Source organism: Mytilus californianus, unplaced genomic scaffold (genome assembly GCF_021869535.1).
Source record: "Mytilus californianus isolate M0D057914Y unplaced genomic scaffold, xbMytCali1.0.p SCAF_6, whole genome shotgun sequence".
In the NCBI taxonomy this organism is placed as follows: domain Eukaryota; kingdom Metazoa; phylum Mollusca; class Bivalvia; order Mytilida; family Mytilidae; genus Mytilus; species Mytilus californianus.
The window spans coordinates 37,796,794-37,808,802 of NW_026262712.1; the positions used below are offsets into that span (position 1 = coordinate 37,796,794).

Below are 12,009 nucleotides of genomic sequence, written 5' to 3' on the forward strand. Positions count from 1 at the left end.
CTCTATTGACTATGACGTAGTTTGAAAAGAAAAATCGGATAATTTTCAGCATTAAAAAAAAAATAAATTTGATCAATCATCTATATATTGGAAACATACCATGTTTATGGTGATAAGGCAATATTTTTGACAGTATAAAATATATGTAAACACATATATCGCATATTTATGTTATTTCATTAATGTTAATACCAACTGTTTGGTAAATGTCATGTAAGGAGTATAGTTTTCCGCTATAGCATGTATAAGGCACGCTTATTTAACAAACATTATTTCACAACAATACTTTACAATTTTGAAATGATGCAGCTAATGGCATGCCTTACGTTAAATGTTCTTTTCTGCAAAGTAGAGAAGGGAAACGCTAATAATTATCAATAACAATGACAGTTCAATCCTTTGTAGAAACAAAATAAACATGGCATATGCTTTAAGGAATAGTCTATTTTTATTGTATAAACATGCATCTGCCAATTCGATACAAAACAGGATGGAAACTATTTAATGGTCATTGTTACAAACACAATTAATAGAAGTTTTCCATTTATAAGTCTTCTTTACATTGAAATAAATTTAGTAATGTTCAAACCAAGCACGTGTGTTTGCACATATATCACACTTAGTACTTTTTCTGAAAAAGAAAACAAATGTTGTTATTTTCAACATCTTACACCTATAGAACAAATATAATCACTATATCTTCAAATATGCATTTTTGCACGGACGAGTTAAATATGCGGTATGTTATGAACAAAATGCGTAAATGAAAAAAAAAATATATATTCACATGACCGTGGAAATTCGTATCCTGCTCAAATATTATGAGTTGCTTGAACTATATATCGAATGATAGCTAATTTTTTTTGGTATCAACATGTTTCAGAAAATGTCCCCTGAATAAGAATCAAATGTTTTTCTGCGACGTCAATTTGTATGTCAAAATTTAAGTTAACCTTGATAAGCAAACCCTCCAGTTGTATAATGCACAATATAAAACGGAAGAATGTGATGAGAGTTAAATATAACGAGCTCTTTCTTATCTGGTGACATATGGGAGTCATGGCCTTGCTGAAGTGAAGCTCCGTGAATCACGGTAGGACATACGTACACATTCCCAGGTAAGACCTGGCAGAGAAGAAGCTTAGTGGCCCCCGAAATATTCACTGAAGTAGACCCCTCTGTCATAGTACCCAGTATCAGTCCTGTGCGCAAATCCTTGCTGGCCTAGAAAATAAAAAAAAAATATTGTGATAAAATTTTATTTTTTATATGAAAACGTGAAACGAACACTTCACATCGTAATTACACGTGTGATAAAATGCTTTTGTTTGATCTAGATGCAAATTGTTGCTTTAATTTGTTCAAATTATTTAATTAATTCTGGGTCGTATACGAAAACGGAAAAAAGTTTACCTGGGACTTTGAAATTGTTTTCAACAATAGACTTTATGTTTGCCTCTTGTGTACCATGAAACGCTAATATTGGATAAGACATCTTGCCTCCTCTGTGCTTCTTCATGTCGTCTATTGCTTTGCTAAAACACATAACAGTGATGAGTTTAATGCTCACTTACTTGTCAATGTCGTTTACTAGTATACTACATTTTGCATATACTTATCATATTTCGCAAATCGCTAACTCTCATATTGTAATACGCATACTAACTTTTATGGTAATGGCAATAAACCTAAAGCAAAAACAGCAATTCCTTAAAAATTCTCCAGATTTTGTGAGAAAAAAACTTGCTAAACTAACACATCGTCTATTTGTCTTAAGTAAAACCTGATGGCAGTACAGTTTGTGATCATTTTAAGAGAAACATTCAAATACATAATTTTTGTCTATAAAATGTAGATTTTATCGATACCGCACATACCATTAATATAAACAACAAAAGATAAAATATAATTTTTTTTACAAATACATCTTATTTCCGTTAATGAATATAATGCTCATATTGACAGAGAATTCTGTTTCACCGTATCATCATTTACGTATCAAAGTATCTTTGCGGGCTAGCGCTGCACACACATTAAAATCAGTATGACGTTTTTCCTGCAAATATTGTCTGTTCATAATCAGATCAACACACAATAAAACTTCTTTTATCCTTAGTAGGTGTACCAGGTTGCCAATGAAACCACGTACTGTGACAATTGGCCGATTCATGAACTAGCTAAAATTGTGGCAATCGTTTCACAAACAAGTGTATTCATTAAAAGGGTCGTCTGTTATCTATTCGTAGTATCTTCAAATGACTCTACATAACATGTTAAACGATTACATGTTAAATGAATCGTAATCATTAGACATTTTATTTTCTGTAATATGAACGTTTATCATCAAAACAAACATTTTTTATATACATGGATACTCACTGAAAATGTTTTACTAAAGGTGGGTTTACCACATACTCTACTTTATTTACTGTGAAGCTGAAATTTAAGATTCAAAATTTTTATCTTTTCTTTTATGAAACTATTTCGTCATTTTTTTTAATCTTTTATTCGGGTTATATTGTTTGCTAGTATCGTTTCTCACCAAGGAAACTATTTAAACAAAGTCTCATAATAGTTCTGCTTTACCAGTTAAATTTTTGAATCAAAATAGTGACAATAAAAATCCTTGGTTATAGTTAACATTTTCGATGGAATCAGGTTGGCAATTGTAGACTCATAAAAAATCCAAGGCATAAACATCACTCGCAAATGCTGCTTCGAATATCATATAGGTAGCTTTAATGGTTCCTCAACGAATATACGTATTGCATAATGTTTGCCAAATGGTCATCTCATTCATACTCTTTATCGTATGGTAATCAAAGGTAAGAATTTAACTTGAATTTAGTTAAACGTCTGAAAGAAAACATGCAGTATCATCACAAAAAATACAACACCAACGTTATGAGATATAAACAAGTTGATTAGAAATTTGTGTTATTATTCGCTTAAAATCACTATTTGTAGATGACGACCGAATCAGATAGAAATATAACACGTGTTAGACCCAGGCAACTGTATTGCATTATACTTAATATATGAATTAACCAATAAACCATGTTTTTTCCCATTTGCCATTCATGTGTTATTATAAAATAACCTGTTTCCACTTCCACAAATTAGCCTATAAAACTGTGACTCTGCAAATCTAAAATGAGTTTGTGCAGCTGATCCTTCTTTATACGGTCTTTCGGGATACAAGTCAAAGTAAACAACTTTGTTTCCATCCAGTGCTTCTTTTTCTCCTTTCATTAATAACTGTCTATTTGATACCTAAAATGGTTTTTGACAAACAAAGAACTATTAGAAGTAAGTATTTTCATTTTTTATCTTAGTTAAGTAAACTTTGAATTAAGTTTAGGATTTCAAATAGTCTGGGCTCGAGCATCACGGAAGATACATTGATTATCAAAATACGCATCTGGTGCAGTAAAAGTTTTACCGTTGTCGTTATTGACAGTTGTGTGGTGATATAAGTAAATGCTACAGTATACCATGTATGTATCTTATTTACATATTCTAAGTTTGTTCTTTATTTTCGTAAATATCTGAAGTGTCATGTTCAGTCTTTCAGTCAATTTTCAGACTTATCCAATGCAGTAAATTCAATACTGTTTAGAAATTTGCTTGCAGTTAATTCAGTACTGTTCAGTAGCTTTTCAGACAATTATGTATGATGTTGTTGGGTACGGTAACAAGGATGGGGTAATCGTAATATGTAATCGTAATCGATTGTAATTGATTACATTTTTTCCAGTAATCGACAGTAATCTTTAATCGAAGACATTTCGATTACATGTAATCGTAATTTAATCGATTACAGCAAAAGTTATGATGTAATCATCAATTATTTTTCTATTACATGTTGATTACTTTAGTAAAATAGTTTGATGAAATATAACCTATTTTAAATGAAAATATGAATGTATCCATCACTTTATAGTACAGATAAAATAGAATGTATTAATATGACTTAAGAGTTTATCAAATGCCTTATTTCTATCTATTGGCTCAAGCTGCATTATGATCAACCAGATCTCCTACCAAATTGTAGCTCTTGAAACAAATGACTTTACTTGCTTGTTAATAATTTAAGATCTGTTATATCAAAATACGAAAATAGATTTAAAATAAGAAATTAGTCTTAAGTTAAGTTCTGTACTACATTGAAGTAGTAAGCTCATTTGTATTAAAGTTCCTTAGAGCATAATTTTCAATAAGAGTTGGAATTTTAGCTTAGAATAGATAAACAGTTAATTCGTCATAATGTTATGATATAAAAATGAAGAAGGTAAACAATGACAATGAACCAATGGCTATGCATTGAAATTCTTGTTCATAAATAGATACATGTATCCCATGTTGACACTAAAAATATATATTGCTTATAATTTTGAATAGAGAATAAAAAATTCTCAATAAACTTTTTGTCTTTACTAATCAGATGATCAAAGACTTCTAATCAATAAGATGCAGACTTAATTAATAAGAAGGCGATTTACATTGTATTGCCACAGGGTATAAATAGTACTCCATTGGCACTTGTATAACCTGTAATTAGGAAGGTTATCCAAACAAAAGGATTAATTCATCCATGTAATTATAAATCATAAATGTCCATCTTAAAAATTAGCTGAACTAATTAATTATTCTAATTTTTTTTATATATTTTTCCAGCATCGTAATGAACTATATTCAAAGGTACCTGTTAATAAAAAGTAAAAATAAAATAAAACTAACTTAAGTCAGTTTGACAGCAAAATATGGAGAAAATAACCTTGAATGATAAAGAAGTGATTAATGCATTTTTCACCACTCACTCATGTTGAAAACCAATTTTTCAAGATTTTTTTAATTGTTCGATCCTCAGTAAAAGCTTCCATCTAGAAAACAACTGTCAACATAGAATTTGGAAACATTGCTTTAAATGCTGTTTTTGTGAAGTTCTAAATTTCCACTATATATACATTAAGCAACATAATTGTCTAACTTACTTTATTATTTTTTGTAATTTTGTAGCATGTAATTGACAGTAATCGAAAATTATTATAATTACTTTTATATACGTAATCGATTGCAATCGATCACATACAAAAATCAGAGTAATCGATTGCAGTCGATTACATACAAAAATCAGAGTAATCGAATATTAATCGATTACAAAAAAACCCATTAAGTAATCGATTATTAGTTGATTACATTTGCCAGTAATCGTGCACATCCCTGACGGGTAAAAACTGAACAGTCTGAACAGTCTGAACATAGGCATGATAGCCTCAACAGATATAAATACACTGCGAATTATCTGAACGGAAAAGATGTGCTCAGCATAGTCGCCAAACTTTCAACTATTCAGTTTAGCTGAATATAAGTTAATTGATATGGTGAATTCACCGTGTCCAATGCCTTACATAGGACTGGCATCGTCATCATGCGGGGAAGGCACATAATGTTGATTCGAACAAGATAGTCCGTAAAAATTGTCGAATATCTAATTATTTAAGCCGTTTTAGTGAATAAAGAGTATTGCACAGAATGCACAGATAAAGACTATAACAGACATTATGCGTCGGCCTTTCCTTCAAATTTGTAACTTTCACTCAATTTCTGCATTGTTGAGGTATAATGTCATATCATGTTGTGTAACAAAGGTTGTCCAACTGTTCATTAACAACTAGCACAATGGAACAAAAACTGATTTGTCATCTCATATTATATGGTTTAATAGTTTTCTAATAAAAAAAATCATGTGTGACAAGGGGAATGCACCTCTTAATTATGTGTGTATTTTTATTACAATCATGTCCAAAACCGTAGCAAAATTACACAGTCTAATAAAAAAGTAGATGTCACGAAAATGAAGATGAAAAATATGTTATACGCTGAAGAAAAAAAGTTCCTGGTTCTATTCAAAGTCTACATAAAATATTATGACATCTTCTATGCACAATTTTCATTTTACAGTATAACCAAAATAATGACAACGAATGTACTATGTACTGAATTAATATTGGTTCCTTTTGTCACCTTTACCATACTAGTATTTAGCAAACTAGTAATGTTCTTTAACTTCGTGTTTGATCTGGTTTTCCTGGCGTCCTACTTTTTGTATTCGAGTGCTATTGATGAGTCACATTTCTATAATTTTTTTCAATTATTTTTCAAATACTTAGAAATATAAAGAAAAATGTTCTAGCCTTCTTTTGCAGTTGATTTAGCTCTTCGTCCTTCTTCTTCATTTCATCTTTAGTTTCTTTTAGTTCTTCTTCAAAGTGCTGTTTAGCTTCAATCGCTGTTTTAAGAACTTCGCGTTTCTCTTCGTCGCTCATTCTACTAAACACAACTGATGACACCCTCCCTTTAAAATTCTCTCTGTATTCTTAACAGTTGAAATTTCTAAATGACAAAAAACAAGGTGTAAACTCGTAAAACATGTCCTACATGTAACTATGATTTAAGTACTGGCTTCAATAGTAATTATAATAATACTTTTAAACATATTTCATTTTTCAATATTTACCGTCATACATCGGTTAAACCATATGTTTTATAAACAAACTTAAAAACCAAGTAGTTTGAAGCTGAAATAATGTAAATGATACATTCTACAATGCTATAACTATTTGGACTAAATGTAATATAAAAAGGGGACTACCGGGTCAAAATACCGTTATGGTAAATTGAAACACCCCCCCCCCCCCCCCCTTCTGTATTGAAAATTGAATGTGCTGTTTTTTTTCATTCTAGATGATTATTAGAACATTATACATTATTTTAAAGCTTATCATAGATTAAAAATCATTCATACAAGAAGGGGAGGTCAATTTTCCATAATTTGTTAAAAGAAATATTTTTGCTTGGTATAAGTGCTCTGAAGTCTTTACTAACAAAATTTCTTTCAAAATACTAATTGAAGCATTATAACTAGACCATGTATTTTGAATGCTTTAATTATTTGAAATTATAACATATAAAGGTAGTTTTTGGGGGTAGGGGTGGCTAAGTAAAAATATTGAAACGTTTTTTACAACATGTTTTATATATACCCTATACTTATAACAGCATTAAAACTTTGAAAAGGAGTTTGAAAAATATTTTTTTCGAAATAAAGAGATGAATAGGAAAGGGGTTCAATTTACCATGGACAGGGGATGGGGGAGGGGGGGGGGGGTAAAATACAATGGCTAAGTGAAATTGTTGAATCATCTTTCCTTCATGCTCTTTCATACCAACTACTTTTTTAATAATTAAATATCTTTAAACACTTTATTATAGATTGAAATTCAGACATCTTAAAAGGGAAGGGTCAATTTCCTTTAGTAGAAGGGCAATTGGTGCTATAAAATCGTTACCAAAATAATTTTCTTTAACTTTCATTCTAACTTCTTTACATAGTCATAATACATGGTATTATGACCCCCCCCCCCCCCCCCCCCCCCCCCCCCTTGCCATGGTATATTGAACCCCCCTTTTAAACCTCCAATTTCAAAATTCTAGCTATTATAACTCCTTTACATAGTAATAATACTCCAATAAGTAGTTTGTATGTATTTAACATGCTTGAAAAGATTTTTTGAAAATGTTACTTAGCCATGGTATTTTGACCCCCCTACTATAGACTTCTAACTTCAAAAATTCTAGCTATTCTAGCTCCTTTAAATGGTTATAATACTCCAATAAGTAGTTTGTATGTATTTAACATGCTAGAAAAGATGCATTGAAAATTTTTCTTCGCCATGGTATTTTGACCCCCCTGCCATGGTATATTGAACCCCCTACTATAGACCTCCAATTTAAAAAAAATCCTAGCCAACAAATTGTTAATAAGATAATCTGCAAAACTATGTATCTAAAACAGGGGGGTTCAATTTTGCATGGTGGGGTTCAAAATACCATATGGGAAAAAAGACCCCGAGGTCAAAATACCATGCGGTATAATGACCCCGGGGTCAATTTTCCATATGGTATTTTGACCCCGGGTTCATTTTTCAGGGGGTTCAAAATACCATATGACACCGACAATACAATTATCGTAAATTCATAGTGGCAAATGCTGCGTTAACTATAAAGTAGCTCATTAATGGGGTCTTCCAATCTCCTGAATAAGGTATGGTTAGATTCAGCATATCAAAGAATCCAATATACTGATTATATGTTGAAATGAACAAAGTTTAATTTTAGACCTTTCGACCTTAATGTGAACCAGTTTAAAATTCAAAATCCAAATACACGGTTAGATTCGTTATTTCATATAACCCCAGTGAATTAAATTTTTGATGAAATCATAATAGTTTAATTTTGAATCCTTTGGACCCCAATGTGGACCAATTAAAAAACGGAGCCCAAAATTCAAAAATTAAAAACACGGTAGGAACCTCGGTAATTCAATTTTTTATGAAATCAAATAAAGTTTAATTTGAGATCCTTTGGTCCTCAATGTAGACCGATTGAAAACGAGGCCAAAAACCAAAATTTAAATACACGGTTAAATTCGGCATATTAAAGAAAAAAAAATAAATTCAAGACTTTGAATTAAATCCCGTTGAAATTGGTAAAAAAATAAGCAATTTATACAAAGTATTAGTAAGTATTGTCCCGTTTTTTGGGTCTCTAATTCCTAACGGTTAGGGCCATAATCCCCAAGATCAATCCCATCCTGACTTTTATTATATGGAACGCTGTGATACAATTTCATAGAGATCCTTAGACTTACACTCATTTCATTGTCTGGAAACCTGAAAATCATTGTTTTTTTATTCCCCTTATTCCTACAAAAATAAGGTGATGTGGTGTGATTGCCAAAGAGACAACTATCCACCTAAGTTCAAATGAAGTGGATGTAAGCAATTATAGGCAACCATACGACCTTCAAAAACGTGGAAACCTAATACCGGCTACAAGAAAAGTCGGTCGTATGAAAAATGCAAAATAATATATTAAGTCAATAATCGGCAAAAACAAAACACTTTTATGTAATAAATCCTGTGTCTTATGGCGTGTTTACCAAACATTGAACAATTTTATATTTGAAAGATTATTTTCGGTCAAAAGTTACCAAAGTTGTAGTTCTGCAAGACAACATTTTACGGGAACTTCTCTTCAACTTCCTCAAGTTTCATTTAAATCTTGCTATAACTTTATATGCTGTGCTGTATGTATAGATGTGCAGCCAAGTCATATCGGAATGGAAACGTTAAATCTAATGCCTCATGCAGGCGAATGTCACTATATCTGCACGTTAAAGAATCATTGAAATATCTCCTTGTGGTCTGAGTGATCCGTAGCCCTATTCGACACAGCTTCTTTCAAAAGAGGCAGTTTAAATTTGTTCTTACAATTCTTGAAGAATTGGCATATTTTGTTTTTGTCCTGAATATGCATGAAATACTTCAATTGCATGTGTATTCAACAGGAATCATTCTTTAAAAATGTTTTTTTTATGCATAGATGTTCAAGAGATATATAATACAATTTCATTGTATTTTCGACATAAACGCAATTATGACCAGCATGATGTCGGTTAGAAAAAAAATTTTAGTCTTTGATGCATGATTTTTTATATTCGTTGTTATTGGCTTTGAACTAGCTGTCAGTAACTGCGAGTACTGTAATATCTGTATCAAAGTTAGTGTCTTCTTGTTGTTGGGATGTACAAGTTCCCGGTCATGTCCACGTGTTTTTGTTATATGTATTTCTATTTGTATCCATGTGATAAGTTAAGCCTTTTTCAACTGATTTTTAAAGCTCGTTCTTATGTTGTACTGTAACATCACTGTCCAAGGTTAGGGGGAAGGTTGGGTTCCCGCTTACATGTTTAACCCTACTGCATTCTGTATGTATGTGCCTGTCCCAAGCCAGGAGCCTGTAATTCAGTGGTTGTCGTTTGTTGCATATCTTTCATCATTTTAAAACCTTCTATTCAACCACTTACTTTTTCTGTGATTCTCCACTGTTTCGAAAGCCTGCAATACAGTTGTCTATTAAATATTTTATAGTTTATATAATATGGGTGTAAATTTTGTATTTTTAAGATTCGACGTCCCACAGGCAAATTTGCCCTAAGATGCATTTGGCTTTTGTTTATAGATCCTTTTTGGTAATATAGCTTCTAACGTTTCTACGCAACTTAATATCCTAGGCTTGGAATTGGTTTGGACACAGAAGAAATTTTCGAAGTGCTATTTTCATTTACTTGAAGTGTATACGTAGATATCAAATATCTAAACAATTATGGAATTATTTTTAACATATAATCAACAGGTAGCATGTATGACAATCTTTGTGTTACCTTTAGCTCTTTAATAAATAAGTGACATAGAACAATGAATCATTTGTTATTTTAAGACTTGTTATGCCTATCGCATGCATAGAATATTACTAGTTAACAAACCTTAACAGCTTCGTGATCTTTATCATAAACTACAAACAAAACTTCTGTAATCGACGAGTTTCGATTTTGCGAGGTGAACTCTTCTACACACTTGTACATAGATTTGGCAACTAGATCAGCTGGATATCTAAGTTTACCTGTTCCCAATGCTGGGAAGGCAATAGAACTGCATTTCTTTTTAGCAGCAGTAGAAAACCATTCCATTACAAACTTTTCTAGCTCCTACAAATTAAATATTAGCACATATGGACAAACCTGTATTTGAAATGCGTTGAGTAAGAAGTATTTCGTTTTCAAAAATAAAAGGTAAACAATAACAGTCATGCGCATAACTTATTCAATCCAGCTGCTGTGGACGTCTGAACTAATAAGTACTGTTTGCTGTTGCAATGTTTGTTTGTTAAAAGTGAAATCCGATACTTGTATTCAAGAACATAAATTTTTAAAGCGAAACTTTTTAGCGTCTAGCATATTTGACTTTTGTTTCCGAATTTACCAGAAAAACGTTGTGCACATAATAAGTAATAATATTCTTTAAACACCTTAATTTTTTTCAATTGTAGAAACGTGTTGCTGTCATGATGTGAAACACAAACATGACAAATGTATAGCCCAAAGTTAGTGAAAGTTGTATGAAATAATGAAACTGTATTAAAATAACTATGAAAACTGACACAAATTATTACTGACATAGCTTTAAACGAGAATGCAATATATTGATCAAATGCTATTGACATTAGACTTCAATGGCTGATATACATTAAGTTGCAGTTTAATTGACTTTTGCCTGTTGTGTCTGTTTGTTTTGCTCACGCATTGTTGGCAATATGATGGAATTATATGCGACTTCCATGCAGGTGAGAGGTTTGGCTGGCTATGGGACCAGGTTTGATCCACCATTTTCTACCAATTCAGGAATATGACAGTTGTTTTCCATTCGTTTGATGTGTTTGAGCTTTTGATTTTGACATTTGATAAAGGACTTTCTGTTTTGGATTTTCCATGGAGTTCAGTATTTTTGCTATTTTACTTTTTACTTTTTACATGATATTTAATTAATAAAGTATGAAAAGAAACATATCATACGTTACTTATATCATGTTATAACTAGACATAAACAGTTATCCCATTAAGACAGCTTGAAATAGTCACTTACTTTGATTTCCAAACCTTCCTTTCGCCACTGATTCAAGCTTCCATGACAAACAATTTTACACTGTAAATTACCACCAAATGTCACTGCAACATCTCCATAATTTATACCATTCGGATAGTTCTGTGAGCACTCTTGATGTAAGGATGGACCACCATTTTTCAACAATGAGACGGACACTGCGCCTTGGTCCAGCTTTAGTTCTTTTGACGTCGTATTTACAATCGCTCCAACCTTCATAGTTAAATTTGATATTATATCGAAATATTAGGTCCAGTAGCAAGAGTTATTATATTATCGCATTTCATTGCGTTGGGGGTATAATATAAACAAAAATAATCGTACTTTTAAATAGTAGTTGGAACTCGCTCAATAATAAATATTGCCCAAGATGATTCTTGATAATCCGTGCATACTGTCACTGTTATGATCTTCTTCAAACGTAGGGATTTCACAAATGTGTTTT

The 12,009-nt window shown here is 31.6% G+C and overlaps 1 pseudogene; it reads right to left on the reverse strand.

Moving 5' to 3' along the window:
- Positions 1-948: 948 nt before the first annotated feature.
- On the reverse strand, positions 949-11,783 carry LOC127705627 (uncharacterized; annotated as a pseudogene).
- Between the last annotated feature and the right edge of the window lie 226 nt (positions 11,784-12,009).